At 35.5% G+C, this 17,918-nt stretch overlaps 1 long non-coding RNA gene across 1 annotated transcript; it reads right to left on the bottom strand.

Annotated features, from left to right (window-relative positions):
• Positions 1-1,214: 1,214 nt before the first annotated feature.
• On the bottom strand, positions 1,215-17,836 carry LOC128647888 (uncharacterized). The gene is made up of 2 exons (XR_008400444.1): positions 17,750-17,836; positions 1,215-2,137 (listed from the first exon to the last, which is right to left on the bottom strand). It is a non-coding gene; the product is annotated as an uncharacterized LOC128647888 (long non-coding RNA).
• Positions 17,837-17,918: the final 82 nt, after the last annotated feature.

Genomic DNA, 17,918 nt, shown 5'->3' with positions numbered 1-17,918 from the left:
TGTCACAAAACAAAACAAAAATCTTTTAAGGTGTGAGGGAGAGTTTAAGTTCAGAATTTCCCAAGCATTCTTTCTTATTAAAATTTGTATGACAATGTAAAAGACAGAGTTAACAATATGGTTTCTCATTATAATGAAATTTGCAAACTCAGTTGAAGGATCAAACTAGGCTCTCCTATAAAGCACTATAAGCCTGAATTTGCTCTCTTTATATAACACCCCTGTCAGATGCTGCCTTGGTCGTATAGTTCCACCTTGTCCAGTTTTAGAGCCAGCCCTCATATTTATGTGTATTTCTTATAAGCTCTCTTATGAGCAGAACTATCACTACGTTTATATTTCCCTGCTCTTTGCTTCCTCAGCTAATACAAATGCTGCAAAGTAATGAAAAATAACATCCCCTGTGACCTATTTACAAATCTTAATAATAATCATAATAATAATAACAGTGAGATGTAAATAACTTCTTGTGTTTGTCATGTCAAATAAAAAGCTACTATAACACCTAAATGCCATTTTCACATACACTCTTTAGTTTGCAAGCTGCAATTGATAGGTAAGAGGGGCCATGATTGTAGAAAAAATAGATTTCCTGCAGAGCTCGTGTAATTTGATAAACAGCATTTTTTCAACAACAGATGGCAATTTGTTGACACTTAAATCTTTAAGCATTCTCAATTAAACAAGTACTTAAAAGCTTTCCTAACAGAATCACGTGTGTACATATATAATAACCTAAAGAAATTGCTGACAGATTTGTTTTTCTCCAAGCTGAGTAAAAAAAAAAAAAAAGAGAGAGAGAGAAAAAAGCTGACAACACATTTCTGCCAGGCATGATGTCTTTTGGTCTATTTTAAGCATTTATTACATCTGTGTTAAACAAAAATAGAAATGGGTTTTAAAAATTACCATATGCTTGTTGAAAACACGGTTGATTCTGATGTCGTAGACAGCGTTTCCTCAATAACAGGCCTTTGTATGTACGGCTGTTTTTTCTCCAACTGCCATTTAGTATTTTCATATGGTTTGCAGCACACCAGTTAGGCTTTCAAAGAATTCCTAAAATTGCTGCAATACAAACTTATTAGCATTTTTTCTAGAACATTCTAGACATTTCTGGTAGGTCTGCTATAGACTTATCAGTAGAATATCTTCTACAGTGGTGCTGGAGATTAATAATATTTCCATCTGATAACAAAGAATGGAAGATGCAATCAAGGTTCAAGGCATCGGCAGAACTTTATTCTCTTCAGAGTGACAGAGTGTTACAAAAAGGTTTATAAGATATATAGGGCTAGATTACAAGAGGCGCGCTATTTAATGCTTTTTGCGCATATTACAAGTTGAAAGTAAAAAGTTTTTGCTTGAGCGCTAACCCAATGCACACAAAAAGCTGAACTTCTAATATCACAACCACGTTAACATTTTACCCTCATAGAATAACTCAACATGAAAAATGAATGTTTAAATATTAAATTGTGACCTCTTGTCACAAACAATTTTCTTGGAATAAACAGGGTTTCCGCCATCTCTGTATATGGGCCTTGAATGTATTTATATAAATTAATCATGAGGAATGTGGCTGCACCTCACTGACGTGGTCCATAGGAGGCCGAAACGATCATCTGGGGTTGCTGTGTTCCTTGTTCAGAGGAGAATTGCCTGGTATTTCGGGGCTGGACTGACCTTGCTTGGCGGGATCAGACTGATATACTACAGGAAAGTTTTCCTGGGTGAAAAGCACACTGGTCTAAAAGAGGCTGCTCCTGGGTGGTAAATCGCCATAGAACTAGCTGATGAGCTGTTGTTTGTTCCTGGTAGAGTGCTTCTCTCTTCGTACGCTAATCATGTCACCCCCCTTATTAGCTTTGTGGCCCTTCTCTGAACTTGTTCTAAGTCTGCAATGTATTTTTTTGAGATTGGTCCCCAGAACTGCACTCCATACTTAAGGTGAAGTCTTAACAGTGATTTATATAGTGCTCTCCTCCCTTGCATCAATGCCACTTTAAATACATGTTAAAAGTCACCAAATTGTGTCCATAAAGAGATGATCCCAATAGACAAAGGTGCCCCCTTGAGGCTTCCGTTGATAGCAGGTAGACACCAGGATCAGCTCTTCTTGAATCAAGTGGATATGCTGAAAATAAAAATAAAAATAAAAAGGCGCTCCAATGGTAGAGAAAACAAAACAGAATCTGGATGAAATCCAATATTCCCCTCCATATAATAATACTCACAAAGGGGATGCACTATATTGCAGTGCAAGTCATATGGGGCACTCTGATCCAATCAGCATAGTGACACTGTTTACCCCCTCCCCCCATGCTGTAGTAACGAGGTCTGTAATTTGCTGGTTCCACAAACATACACATGTACACATACATGCATAAATACACACACAGTCACATACATACATACATACATACATGCATAAATACACACACAGTCACATACACACATACATGCATAAATACCCACACAGTCACATACACACATACATGCATAAATACACACACAGTCACATACACACATACATGCATAAATACACACACAGTCACATACACACATACACACATACATGCATAAATACCCACACAGTCACATACACACATACATGCATAAATACACACACTGTCACATACATACACACATACATGCATAAATACACACACAGTCACATACACACATACATGCATAAATACACACACAGTCACATACACACATACATGCATAAATACCCACACAGTCACATACACACATACATGCATAAATACACACACAGTCACATACATACACACATACATGCATAAATACACACACAGTCACATACACACATACATGCATAAATACACACACAGTCACATACACACATACACACATACATGCATAAATACACACACAGTCACATACACACATACATGCATAAATACACACACAGTCACATACACGCATACATGCATAAATACACACACAGTCACATACACACATACATGCATAAATACACACACAGTCACATACACACATACATGCATAAATACACACACAGTCACATACACACATACATGCATAAATACACACACAGTCACATACACATACATGCATAAATACACACACAGTCACATACACACATACACACATACATGCATAAATACACACACAGTCACATACACACATACATGCATAAATACACACACAGTCACATACACACATACATGCATAAATACACACACAGTCACATACACACATACATGCATAAATACACACACAGTCACATACACACATACATGCATAAATACACACACAGTCACATACACACATACACACATACATGCATAAATACACACACAGTCACATACACACATACATGCATAAATACACACACAGTCACATACACACATACATGCATAAATACACACACAGTCACATACACACATACACACACACACACATACATGCATAAATACACACACACAGTCACATACATACATACATACACACATACATGCATAAATACATACACACATACACACACACAAACACCAATGGGTAAAACAGAAACACTAACCCCTGTAGTCAGAGACACTAGTGAAGCATCATGTCACACTCACATGATATCAGTGCAGGCAGTGGCAGGTCAACGGTTTTTATTAAAAAAAAAAAAAATTAAGCTGGGCCCCCACCCTTGCAACCTCTGCACCCCCCCATAGTTTCGCCCCTGCTCATATCTTTGAACCATAATAACTTTTTTAAGCAATCTTTTAAAAATAATTTTTATTAAACAGTGTTATTATGAGTGTAACTGTACTCTTAAATGTATTTTTGATGTGTTTTGTGCAACTTTTTTGTCGCGTGTATCAGTTAAAGGGACATGAAACCCCCATTTTTTTCTTTCATGATTTAGAAAGACAATGCGTTTTTAAAAATCTTTCTATTTTAATTCTATTATCTAATTTGTTTTATTCTCTTGATATTCTTTGATGAAAAGCATATCTAGATATGCTCACTAGCTGCTGATTGGTTGCTGCACATAGAAGCCTCATGTGATTGGCTCACCCATGTGCATTGCTTTTTCTTCAAATAAGGATATCTAAAAAATGAAGCAAAATAAATAATAGAAGTACATTGTAATGTTGTTTAAATTTGTATGTTCTATCTAAATCATGAAAGAAAGATTTTGGGTTTAGTGGCCCTTTAACTAGAGTTCTGAAGTTACACTATCCAGACGCACGTTAAATTTAATTGTGCTCAAGCGAACATGTTTACATTGAAATTGTAATACGTGCACTACTTCCTATGCGAACAAAGAGTTGCAATAAATTTACTTCATTCTCTTTATATCCTTTGTTGAAAATCATATCTAAATAGGCTCAGTAGCTGCTGATTGGTGGCTGCACATAGATGCCTCGTGTGATTGGCTCACCCATGTGCATTGCTATTTCTTCAATAAATAAAGGATATCTAAAGAATGAAGCAAATTAAATTGGAATGTTGTTTAAAATTGTATTCTCTATCTGAGTCATGAAGGAATATTTTTGGGTTTTATGTCCTTTAAACTTCAATGTGACAGCGCCCAGTGTGACGATGCAGTGTTTCACTAACTGGCCCTTGAAATGGGTTAAAATAAGAGAACAGTTTTGAAGAGAACTGTAGGCGCAAGAGGAAAGACAATAGCATGATAAGTAGTAACCAAAGTAAAGTAGTTGTGCCTAGCAGTTTAATGTCCCTTTAAATGTTGAGACACTCTCCGCCAACCTAGTCCTGTTGTTTGAGTAAAGCTTGGAAGAGCAATTTAAATAGGAGTTGAAAGCATTCAAAGGAATTAACCTATCCAATCACATTACTTAAAGGGGCACCGTACTCACAAAATGGGCTTGAAAAAAATATTAAGTAAAAGCTGTTTAAGTTTAACTAATATACAAGTATCAGCCGTGTACTAATGCTCATTGACTGATAGATACTTCCTAGTATTGGTCAATGAACATTAGCAGAGTGTTACTTCCTGTCAATACTCACTGGTTGATAGGAACTATAAAAATATATATTTGACGTATGTGTGTGTAAAATAATTTATTTTATATGTTTTTCATGTGTTAAGGAAACAAATAATGAATAAACAAGCACTTTACTCCAAGGGGACAAATTATTAAGGGCCGAATGGCACTTGATCCCAATGTTTCTGATAACAGCAGTTAAGAAGCAGCACTCTTAAGACCCCTGCTAGCGGCTGTTTGACCGCAAATCTGCAGGGGGCAGCATTGCACAAGCAGTTCACCAGAACTGCTTGTGCAGTGCTAAATGCCAACAGCGTATGCTGTTGGCATTCAGCGATGTTGGGCAGACATGATCTGCTCAGCGGATCATGTCCATCCGCCATATGATAAATCGGCCCCCTACTCTCCATTTGCGCTAACTTTTTTAGCGCTTTAAACTTACCACTTGTAATTTGAACAATTTTTAGCATGGCCACCTTATCCTTTGAAAGTATAGGAAGCGCTAAAAAAATATTGGCCATGCTAACATTCTCTGGTAACTCTTTTTCATCATGGACTTGTAATGTCAGATTGTGCTCTGTTCTTAGTGCAAGCCCATTTAAAACAAGCAATCATATCCTTAATTTCTGTTTTCAGCCAGAAATGTGTCCAAGTGATTTTTAAATGTATCTTGGGTATTGGCATTCACTACCTCCTTAGGCAATGGGTTCCACAATTTGTTTGCTCTAACAGTGACAAAACTTTTGCATTGCTGGAGATTAAATCTCCTTTACTCTAGTATTAAAGTATGAACTCGTGTCACAAACAATTGCCTTGGAATAAACAGTGCTTCCGCAAACTCTGAATATGGGCCTTCAATATATTTGTACAAAGTAATCATATCACCTCTCATGCACCTTTTTTCTAGAGTAAACTGACCTTTCTTTATTGTTTCAATTCTCCATCTTATCTATTATTTTTGTAGCCCTTCTCTGAAGTTTTGCTAATTCAGCAACCTAAAGAAGAATTATAGTTTTATATATACATATGCAAAAAAAATATTTAAACATTTGATGAAAGCAATCAGCATGTAGAACTTTGAGGGTAAAGTAAATTTCACTATACTTAAATATGACGGAGAACCTCTAGACTGTCTGCAAAGAGTAAAAAAAAACAATTCTTAGGCATTTTACAGAAAAAGCAGGGAAAATAAATCATCAATGTATATGGCAAAGTTGTATTATTTTGTATAATTAAAAAAATGTTATAGGGAAAAATATGTGGATCAAAATAACCTGGAACTTTTTTTTCATTTTGCAGCAATCTTTGCATTCATGACTTTTGGCATCTAAAGAATAGCAATAGAAAATGGGAGCGTGGTAAATATTTACAGCGTTGCCAAGGCAACTGATACGGTGAGGATGCAAGGGCAGGAATTGCTCTATGTATTTCATGAGTGATTTTGTGTTGTCAGGAATCAGATTTTATTTGCTCAGATGTTTCCATGAAAGAAAACATGTTTATACATTTGTCTTAAAAGCTATCGTTTTTGTCTTGCTGTTTCATGTTATGAAAAGAGATGGTTCCTTCTGTAATATGTTTTTTTATTTAGTATGTGGGGAGTTTTTTATTTAATTGAAAGGACATGGAAGTGAAAATTATACTTTCATCATTAAAGGGACATGAAACCCAAATGTTTATTTCACGTGCAATTATTAACAGCTTTCCTATTTACTTCTATTATCAAATTTGCTTTCTACTCTTGAGATCCTTTGTTGAACAGCATATCTAGATCGGTTTAGTAGCTGCTGATTGGTGGCTGCACATAGATGTCTTTAACAAAGGATATCTAAAGAATTAAGCAAATTAGATAATAGAAATAAATTGGAAACTTGTTTAAAAATGTATTCTTTATCTGAATCATGAAAGAAAAAGTTGGGGTTTCGTGTTCCTTTAAGATTTAGCTTAAAAACTATTTCAGTTTATTTGTAAACAACTTTCTAATTTACTTCTATTATCAAATTTTCTTCATTCTCTGGGTATCTTTTGTGGAAAAAAAGTCAGGAGTGTCCCCATGTCTGGATCACTATATGCAAGAACACTAAATAGCAGCACTATTTCCTGACATGTAGTGCTCCAGACCCTTACCTATGTATCGCTTCAACACAAAATACCATGAGAACAAAGCAAATTTGATAATATAATTCAATTGTAGCCATAATGACATTGTTATAGACAAATTGTGATTTATTTATTTTTTCCAGTGAAACTTATAGACAATTTATGAAGTAACTGCTTATCAAAAGTACTTTGTTAATAACTTATATTATTCATCCTTGGCTGCAGTCTTCAGAAAAGCCCAAGAGAACAAGACTTAAAGGAACAGTCTAGTCAAAATTACACTTTCATGATTCAGATAGGGCATGCAATCTTAACCAACTTTTCACTTTACTTTTATCATTAAATTTGCTTTGGTATTCTTTGTTGAAAGCTAAACTCAGGTAGGCTCAAACTGATTTCTAAGTCCTTCAAGGTCGCCTCTCATCTCAGTGCATTTTGACAGTATTTCACAGTTAGATACTGCTATTTCCTGTGTGCCATTTAGATAACATTGTGCTCACTCCAGTGGAGTTAATTTTGAGTCAGCACTGATTGGCTAAAATGCAAGTTTGTCAAAAGAACTGAGATAAAGGGGCAGTCTTCAGAGGTATAGATACATGGTAATCACAGAGATAAAAAAGTGTATTAATATAACAGTGTTGGTTATGCAAAACTGGGGAATGGGTAATAAAGGGATTATCTATCTTTTTAAACATTAACAATTTACAGTAGACTGTCCCTTTAAAATGCTTTAAGCCAATGTTTATATAATGTTACTGTATAAACATGAATACTGTACTGAAGAAAAGATTTATTTCATTCTGTCAACAAAACTTGCTTGGCTTTGCCACTTCAGTGCAATCTATGGATACACCCCTTAAAAACCCTGCTCTGTATAGTTGTCTGATCTTCTTTGTGATGGCCAACAAATGTCAGATATAAGTGAGCTTCAGCACTGTGTAGTAGTTAAGAAAAGGCAGGAAAACTGCTGTAGATTATGCAGTATGAACTCCATTCTTTTTGTGGGAGTAGAAAAAGTACAATTTGCATCAGAAGCTATCCTGTAAGTATGTCCACAGGCCAAAATATTTAAATGAGATGACACTAGAGTCATTAATTGATTGTTCGTGCTTGAGAAGTAATCAGTAAGGTAATCTGCTAATCATTCTGAAGTCATCACCCAGAATTTATATTCCTTAAAGTGTCAGTAAACCTAAAATATAATGTTATATAATTCTGCACATAGTGCAGAATTATATAACATTATATTAGTGCTATCGTTATTAAACCTTATATTCCCTTTTAATTTTTTTAAAATATGCCAGTTTTCAGACCCGCTCTCTGTACTCTGCTGAGCGGTTCTGTTTTTATTACACAGCGCATCGGGCCAGCTGTATAGTCACAGCCCGGCCCGACCGCGCCAAAACACTAAGTGCAGCTCGCTCCTGCTCTGTCTGACACAGTCAAAGGGGACAGTAAAGTCAAAATTCTTCATTCAGATAGAGTATGCAGCTTTAAACAATTTTCCATTTTACTTCTATTATCAACTTTGCTTCATTCTTTTGGTATCTTTTGTTGAAGAGCATACCTAGGTAGGCATAGGAGCAGAAATACACTGCTGAGACATAGCAGATGCCTGGTAGCTAAACACAAAAGCATCTTGTCATTGGCAGTTAGCTTAAACTTTCGAGGCACTCAGAATTTAGGTAACATGTCTCTCTAATATAAGATACTATTAAGATAGGTAAAGCAATGCTTAAAGGGACACTGTACCCAAAAATTTTCTTTCGTGATTCAGATTGAGCATGAAATTTTAAGCAACTTTCTAATTTACTCTTATTATCAAATTTTCTTCATTCTCTTGGTATCTTTATTTGAAATGCAAGAATGTAAGTTTAGATGCCGGCCCATTTTTGGTGAACAACCTGGGTTGTCCTTGCTGATTGGTGGATAAATTCATCCACCAATAAAAAAGTGCTGTCCAGAGTACTGAAACCAAAAAAAATCTTAGATGCCTTCTTTTTCAAATAATGATAGCAAGAGAACAAAGAAAAAATGAGAATAGGAGTAAATTAGAAAGTTGCTTAAAATTGCATGCTCTTTCTGAATTACAAAAGAAAAAATTTGGGTACAGTGTCCCTTTAAAGGTTTACAAAACTTTATGAAAATGCTCATAAACAATACATATTTTAAGATAGATAAAGTTTAGCGCAATCAACTACACTTTATTTTATTAAAAAACAAGCCTTCTTTAACGCTTAAAAGTATTAATTTTATTTCAACTCTGGCATCATTTATGCCAGTCCATAAAAAAGGGCTGGTCTTGCAGAAATCAAAATGTCCAATAAACGTTTATATCCATGGATATAATTTAAATGCGAGAGTGTCTCAGTATGCACGTGCATTTGTTCCCATTTATTTTTGCATGCACCATGGTAACCCATGAAGGATAGCCTGCCAGTATACTGATGGCGCAGAACATGCACATTTGTTTGCCTCATCAATCCAGCATGCGCACCACTTACCGCTAACCACCACTAACAGCGCTGCTCCGTCACCTGTTATGCTGCTCTCAGTGGAATGAAACTAGTTTAGTGATGTTAGCAGCTAAATAGCTTGGCTTGCGCATCACAGGAACCAGGTACCATGAATGTCCTACCTCGGTAGACTCCCCCGGAAAGGACTCGTCTAATGAGTTCCCAAGGGGGGTTTCGAAAAGATGGACTTTAGGATAGCAAGTTAGAAAGAAAACAAGACTGGTAATGCGCTAAAAACGAACCTTTAAGCCAAGCTGGGAGTCTGCAGCTCTCTTGCAGACTAAATCTAAAACATAGTAAAAACAAAAATAGATGGCGCTAAACAGCAAGGTTAATAAAACAGTCAATGTTATCACAAACTATAACAATATTTATTCATAAAACAAATGGTGCCTTAAATTAAAGATGATTGTAGTATAAAATTAGGGACGTCTCCCTTTATTGTTAGATGTACAATGTCACAAAGAGTCCCTTATATCCTTTATCGTGTGTAACCTTAGAATAGGATATCTAAAAAATCACTGTTTGTAAACAATCTACACTCGTGTGTCGCAAAAATTACACTTCCGTGATCGTAATGCCCTGATCATGTGATCGGATCCAGACGATGTGTGCAAGAAACATGTATTGACAATAATGCTTTTAGTAAAAGTTATCACTGATTTAGTGTCAACATTTTTCTCTGCATGTGCATGTGAAATATAGCTGAATATTCTCAGTGCACCAGCATTTTATATACTGCAGTTGCTCAGTGCTACTTGTTTCATGTCAGCAATTAACAAATTGAGTCATTACCCGATAGTTCAAGCACCTTAGGCTCTCTGAGCAAGTGTTGTGTTTAAAATGCTGGTGCACGGTGCATACTTAAATATACTTTTTATCTGTTACAAAGTCTCTTGTGGTTGTTAAAAGACACTTGTCCCTTAGCAACTTAGAAAAAATAGGGCACATTGGAAAACAGTAAGCTATATTGAAAATTGATTGCATTGATCTTTCGAATAAAGTACGGTTTTTTTTTTACGTTTTATGTCCCTTTAATACATTTTACACATGTCTCGTCTTTAAAATGAGGACGCTTGGCAATCTCACTAGCGTCTTTAAAGCTTCATCAAATTCACTTTTGAACAATCTATCTACAATGAATCTTATCCTCATGTAACATTAAAAAAACAAAAACATTTCATTATCAAAATGAACTTTGATGTGACTGTTGCTTTTAAGCAGCAATGCTTATAGTCAGACAAAGCAATTACATCCATCTCATCAGCATTAACACTTCACCCATTTTCAAATAGTTTGTACTGTACAATTAACGCAATGGTTTGTTTGTTGTTGGAGATTTACTGTGAGACAGAAAAGCTTCAATTCTGTAAATCTACTCACTTTTTCCCTCTAATTACCATTACTTCCTCATTTTCACTCAGACCACATACTTAATTGTGTAATTTGGCTGCATCATCCAGTTTATGACAAATAGTAATAGAAAACATTTTATGAGAACTCAAGCATTATCATTTTCATTTTATGTCAAGTAGTCAATATTTCACTTGTAAGTAGTTGGGTTTATTTAGTCCTTATGTGCTTTGTTTTTTTCTTATAGCATCTTTTATTTGTTAATGATGGGCAACCATTTGTTTAAATGTAGATAAAATCATCAGTACATTCACTGAACAAGACATCATTTGTCTTGGTAGAATTAAACTGCAATTGGTGCCCACTGAGCTGAATATTCATGGTAGTGACGTTTTTAATATGCCTAGAATATTATACAGAGAAAGGAGGAGGTAAAGGGGAAATAGAGAGAATTAAAATATATACAGTATACCACAGAAGTGAGTACACCTTTGTGCCATATCATTTAAATGTCAAATGACTCAAAATTGTATCATCTTACACTAATTTTATTATTTCTAAGTTAGCAAGTAGAGTATTTCCTCTTATGAACAATCAAAAACAAATACTTTAAAAAGACTTTATTGAAAATGCAGCCCCAAAGTAGAAAATCAATGAAACAAAAGTGAATACGCCTGTGATCACTGACACACAAATTAGAAAACCTGTGGTCATTGAAACAAAATTGAGTACACCTGTGATTTCCAATTAGCCTAATTGTATGAACATGGTTATAAAATGACTTGTGAACAGCAGAACTTTTTCAATTTTGGACATATGGGCTGTGTCTATCTGCTTGTCTGCATCATGGCTCCGCATAGAAAAGAATTGCCAGATTAATCTGATTGTGAGACTTCACAAAGATGGAAAAGGATACAAGAAGATTTGTGATTAACTAACAATCAGTTAAAAACAAAGGTGCAGCAGTAATTAGGAGGTATAGAACAAGCCATAGTACCACTAATAAGAGCTACAGTGGCTGTCCTCCTAAATTGAGGCCACAGATAGTACGTTACTTGGCTCGGTGGTTATCAATGAAAATCAGAGTTTCTGTGACTGACCAGACAGTGGGAAGGACATTGCATAAAGTCAACCTCTATGGACGGTGTCCAAGAAAAAAAAAACTTGCTTGATCTTCGGCACATAACAGCAAGATTAAACTTTGCTAAAGAACCCAAGAAGAAGCCTGATGAATATAGGGAGCACATTCTTTGGTTAGATGAGACCAAGATAAATTTGATCGGCTCAGATGGGTTCCAGCATGTTTGGCAGAAACCAGGCCAATACTACCACAGTGAATGCATAGTCCCAACAGTGAAGCAGTGAAGGGAGTGTGATGATATGGGGCTTCATGAGTGCAAACGGAGGGGAGATTACATTTATAGATGGCACCACGAATGCCTGTTGAGATAAAAAAATACTGTCTGACAAGATGACTGCCAGTCTCCAGACGCTCGGCAGAAGAGGAATATTCCAGCATAATGATCCAAAGCACACTGACAAAATCACAAAAGATTTTCTAAAGAAGAAAGAATCTAAAAAACTATGACCTGGCCAAGTATGTCGCCTGACTTGAATCCAACAGAACACCTTTGGGGGTATTTTAAAGAGAAATGTAGAGCAACACAACCCCTCCAGCAAAGAGCAGTTGAACAAAAATTGTAATTGAAGAATGGCACAACATCTCTACAGAAATGTGTGCAACACTGGAATCCTCCACTCCCAGAGGATTGAATTTGTCATAAAAAAAAAAGCTGGACATACAAAGTATTGTTATGGTCTAGAACCACTCCTGGTAAAGACTCTGGGGATCTCTATAACTTTTAAATTAACCCCTTAATGATAGCCAAAGTACACTGTACATGGCCGATGTTGTGCTTAGAGGGCGTTAACAGCACAGGTCTCACCGACAGCAAGAAGACCATACTATTTTGAATTGCTTCAGGCAGTTAAAGCCCAAGAAGGCTGTTAGAAGCACACACAATAGGGTGTCCTATTTGTATAGAACCCCAATAGCCAATCACATAACATTGCAACTGATTGGCACAGAACAATTTCAATTCCTCATTCTGACCAATCCTCACTAATGGTTAGCCACTCCATGCTGCACTGTTAAGTAGAAAATTATGTTTTAGAGATCTTATGACTTTAAACTGTATGAGGATTTAAAAGCCTTGAGTTAAATATAAAAAAAATTATGACAAAATGTAGGTTAGTTGTCTAGTAGTAGATTTCTAAGTACTAACCAGTAGATCAAAAGACAATTGTCTGGTTTCTTATTTCCCTCTTGGTCACTAGTGGTCATGGGCTAGATTACAAGTGGCACACTAACGTTGAAATCAGGCCCATGCTAACTTAGGTGCATATTACAAGTGGAAAGTAAATGCAATTGCACAAGCACAACCTAAATCTGCACTCATTGGGTTAGCGTGATTGAAGTCCTCACGTTAAGGTCAGGGCTAAAAAACAGTTGCACCAAACACAACATAAATACATTAAAATAAAGTGTCACACTCATATATACACTATCTAATAAAAAATATTCATATAAATATTAAAAAAATAATTATAAGGGTTAAAAGGTATAAGACAAGTTATTTAAATGCCACCAATTAGTGCTTCACTTTAGATAAGGGATTCATTAATATCCATTGAAGTTATTTATATCCAGACAATATAAATGCAATCCTAAATCTGGGACACAAGAGCATAACATGCAGAAAATAAATCTCACAGGGACAGTTTTGGAAAAATTCCAAAAAAGAGTAGAGAAGGATCTCACAGCATTATCCCAGAATAATTGCACCAGACATAAGAACCTATCTGAAATAGAAAGGGACGCACTGGAGGCTTTAAGTTCTAACAACCAGATTGTAATACGAGCTGCTGATAAGGGTGGCTCAGTGGTGGTGTTGAATAGACGAGATTTTATTTCTGAAGCCTTAAAGAGTCAGTATACACCAATGTTCATATAACTGCATGTAATAGACATTACTATAAAGAATAATATGCACATATACTGGATATAAAAATCCAGTATAAAACTGTTTAAAAAAGCTCCCATTTTAGCTCTGTTGAATAGATTACTGGAACACCCACTGCAAGTGGGTGTATAGCAAAAAAAAAAACAGACACTCCCCCTTCCTCTGCATATGAAAAGACTCTTTACACAAACAGGAGCAAGCTGAAGTAGGTATAAATCAGTATACTTTAAAACTTTGGGACTTGGATATGAGTCTGAAAATCAGCGCAATTTTATTTAAAAATAAGCCAAACTATACATTTTAAAAAAAAAACTGTATAGGCTATATAAATGGATCATCTATAAAACATTTGTGCAAATAAAAATCTAGTTTATAATGTCCCTTTAAGACAGCTGCAGATCACGCATAATTATTTGGTATGGTACCATTATCCCACTAGAGAGTTTTAGAGAAATTTAAGTAATCTTGTAGATGAGGGGCGAGAGATGTGCTTTTTTGACCAGGTTACGTGTGAATAACTATTGGTCAAACATTCATCCACTCCAATATTTAACCACCTCCCTAAGGTAAACAAGTCACTTGAGGAGGTCAAGGGATGACCCATTGCTAACCTCTATATGGGCTGGTGGGAGCTCTCCCACATCTATGGGGATTACTAACCCTTTTGGATAAGAGGTGGTTGTGTACAAGCATTACATAGATGACCTTCTGTTTATATGGCAGGGTAAACAGGAAGATATCTCAAAATGTCTTGATTAGATGAACACAAATGAGGATGGTATAAGTTTTACTTTTGAATCTAACAAAGAAAGTATTAATTATACCGGGTCATTTGATTGAATCAGAGATTTATAGAAAATCAATCTCGGGGAATACTCTTTTACATGATTAGAGTTGTAATCCGACCCGGCTGTTCCACACGGTGGCTAAGGGCCAATTTGTGCAGTTGAGGAGGAACTTTTCAATTGATCTGCAATTCTAAAAGAGAGTGAGCCAGTTGAAGAGAGCGAGTATACAACCAAAAAATTGTTGCACAGGCTAAAGAAGGAGTCAACGCTTTAGATAGGCCCACTTTATTGAAAAGTAGAAAGGAGAAAAAAGTGGATGAGTCACTTTTGTAACAAATTATTCAGATATTTATGATTAAGTTTGTCAGATTGTTTGCCAACATTTTGCAATGTTGGGAGCGGATGATAAATTAGTGGAGGTAGTTCGCAGTGGCTGTAGGTTCGCTAACAAAAATAATCAAACTATTGGTTACTATGTATCACCTACTCAACTAAGTAAACCTAAAATGGAGGGCTCTTTGTGGTTAAGATGCAATGGAATATATAAACGTGGCCTGCGAGAAGGTAGAAATAGGTGATTTTTTCATCTATGGTTACAGAAAAAAACATTTCAAAAGAGGACCTGCATGAATTGCAGGTCAAGGTTTGTGGTGTATTTGATTACTTGTACAGAATGTTGGGTTCAGTTTCAGGGAATGACAACTAGAAAAGTACATAAGAGGGTAAGTGAACATCTCTCATAAATAAGAGCGAGCACACTATTTACACCATACATTTTGTAAGATATCACCACATTTTGTAAGATATAAAAAAAAAAACACGTTCAAATGGACAGTGATAGAAAATACTTTTTTCATATAAAAGAGGTGGGGATAAGGAAAAGGTCCTAGCCAAAAGGCAGGTGTTTTGGATGTTTAAATTGCTGATGTGTAAACCCCTAGGTATGAATGCAGAATTTGTCCCATTAATTTCTAGTAAACTTAAATAGATATTAAGGTGTAGTCCCCACCAAATGGATTAATCTCTTTTACAGCCTTAACAATATGTTAAATGCTACTTTACTCAATGCATTTAAGCACCTGAACATTTTTGCAGGTGTAGTAAAGACCATTTAAGAGTCACATAGTATATTAAGGTAGTAATTTGCCTCTCACACTTAGGGCAAAAGTATTTCATCTTGTTGCAAATGTAGCAGCACAAGGGAATGTGTGCACTAAAATGTGTTATAATTCATTACTGCTGTGCACACAATTTCTTCAATGTCTTATTATTGTCTAACTCAAGTTTAGAACCTAACACTTCATATCTATGCAAGCAGGGCATTCATAGCTTTTAACATTACCGGCCCTTCCACAACAGCCTCACCCTACATTATGTCATAAGGGTTTGGAAATACACCAACTGAGTTTAGACCACCTTTTATTCTGTGCCTAGCATTGGACTGTAGAAATCCAAAGGACTGGTCTTGTGTAGCAATTCAACTGACCAGCTCCTTATCCATGGAAGAAATATCTATCTAGTGTGAATAGCATAATGCACACTTCTCTAATCCATAGATTACTTATGTCCAGACAAATTATTCTTTTGTTATGGGAACAAAAACATGGATCTAAAAGAATGGAAAGAGATCAAGGGAATCGCTTGATCCCTCTGCATCTCTTTGGAATAGTATGAGCGACTGTAAAGACTTTTATCCTGAGTATTATTTGGATCATTTAGAACATTATTCTGTACTAAACCTCCATGCTTACAGTTTTTTCCATTTTTTAATAGGAAAAAGCTGAAAAGAAAGTCTGAAAAATAATAGTTTCTTAAAAACTGATTATCTGTAGAGATTGAATGAATAATTTAATCCATTTTAAGCTATTTCATTATTTAAAAAACAAAACTATATGTCACATACCCATTTAGCAACTAATATATTGTGCACTTAAACAGTTACATACATATTTTAGTGTGTTGAGATTTAACATAAATCCACTAAATGTTTAATTTCACAAATTATATATATCTTTATGGCACCATGATTTGTGAAGTGTTTTCTTTTAAGATGTGATGCATTATTGTTTCAAAATGTAAATTAGTTGTGTTTTTTTGCCAGAATCTCAGCTGAGAAGTGAAATCAATTATTTTATATGACAGTCTTCCAAAATATGTTCAATGAACAATAATATTACAATTATTCAGTCATATTTATAAATGGCTGTGTAGCATGGTATTCAGTACCTACTTTGTAAGCGCTGTCATATCCCTATGTACGTAAAGGGCCTCTGTATAGCACTGCATAGAATTTACTGCTTTACACAGTAATAATAATAATTAGTTGTTATTCTAGTTTTGCTACTCATGTATTTATGCATGAATCTCACAAACAGTTTATAAAACAAACACATCTCTTTATAAAACAAACTTCCAATACCATATTATCTGTTGCTTTCTCTACACTAATTCCTACAGGCTGACTAACCATTAGCCTTTTTTATACCTCTCTGCCCTCTGTAGCACATGCTCATTAATAAGCAAAAAGCCAGAATCATAAGCAATATCGTTTATTGCCATCCATAATGAATTACTACACTGCGCTAAAGGTTCTAGGTAATGGGGTTATTCTTTAATTACTTATTTTACAGACAAACCTTTCTTAACTATTCAGAAACACAAAGACATTAAAGCACTTTCCAAGCATATTTAGACATGAAAATAAAAAATATTAATGATTAAGATAGAGCATGCCATTTTAAGACACTTTTTTTGTATTTGAAACCACAAACCATATTTATAAGTACATGCCCATTTAAATGGTCTTAGCCTACAGCAGGGTTCTTTAATCCAGTATTTAATACTGACTAACAGCCCGGATTTTAAATATATATATGTGAAATAATCAGTGTTTTGGTAACCATGGTTACCAACCATCTGGTTTGCTACTGGGTCTTGAAAACTAAAATTGAAAAATGTTAAGGTCCAAGGACACTTACCTGTATGTTGTCCAGGCCAAGCTAAGAGGAAGATAGCTAAAGGTCCAGACACTCTGTCGGGTTCTGTGAGGAGGTTTAGCGCTAAGGATATTACAAGGTTGGAGGAAGTGAGCTCTAAGAATAGCGCCGCACTAAGGAAGGGTGCCCGTTAGTGTCAGTGCAGTAGGGA

This window comes from Bombina bombina, chromosome 2 (genome assembly GCF_027579735.1).
Source record: "Bombina bombina isolate aBomBom1 chromosome 2, aBomBom1.pri, whole genome shotgun sequence".
NCBI classification, from domain to species: domain Eukaryota; kingdom Metazoa; phylum Chordata; class Amphibia; order Anura; family Bombinatoridae; genus Bombina; species Bombina bombina.
Note: the sequence above shows the minus strand (reverse complement) of the source record. Positions and strands in the feature narration are given on the sequence as shown.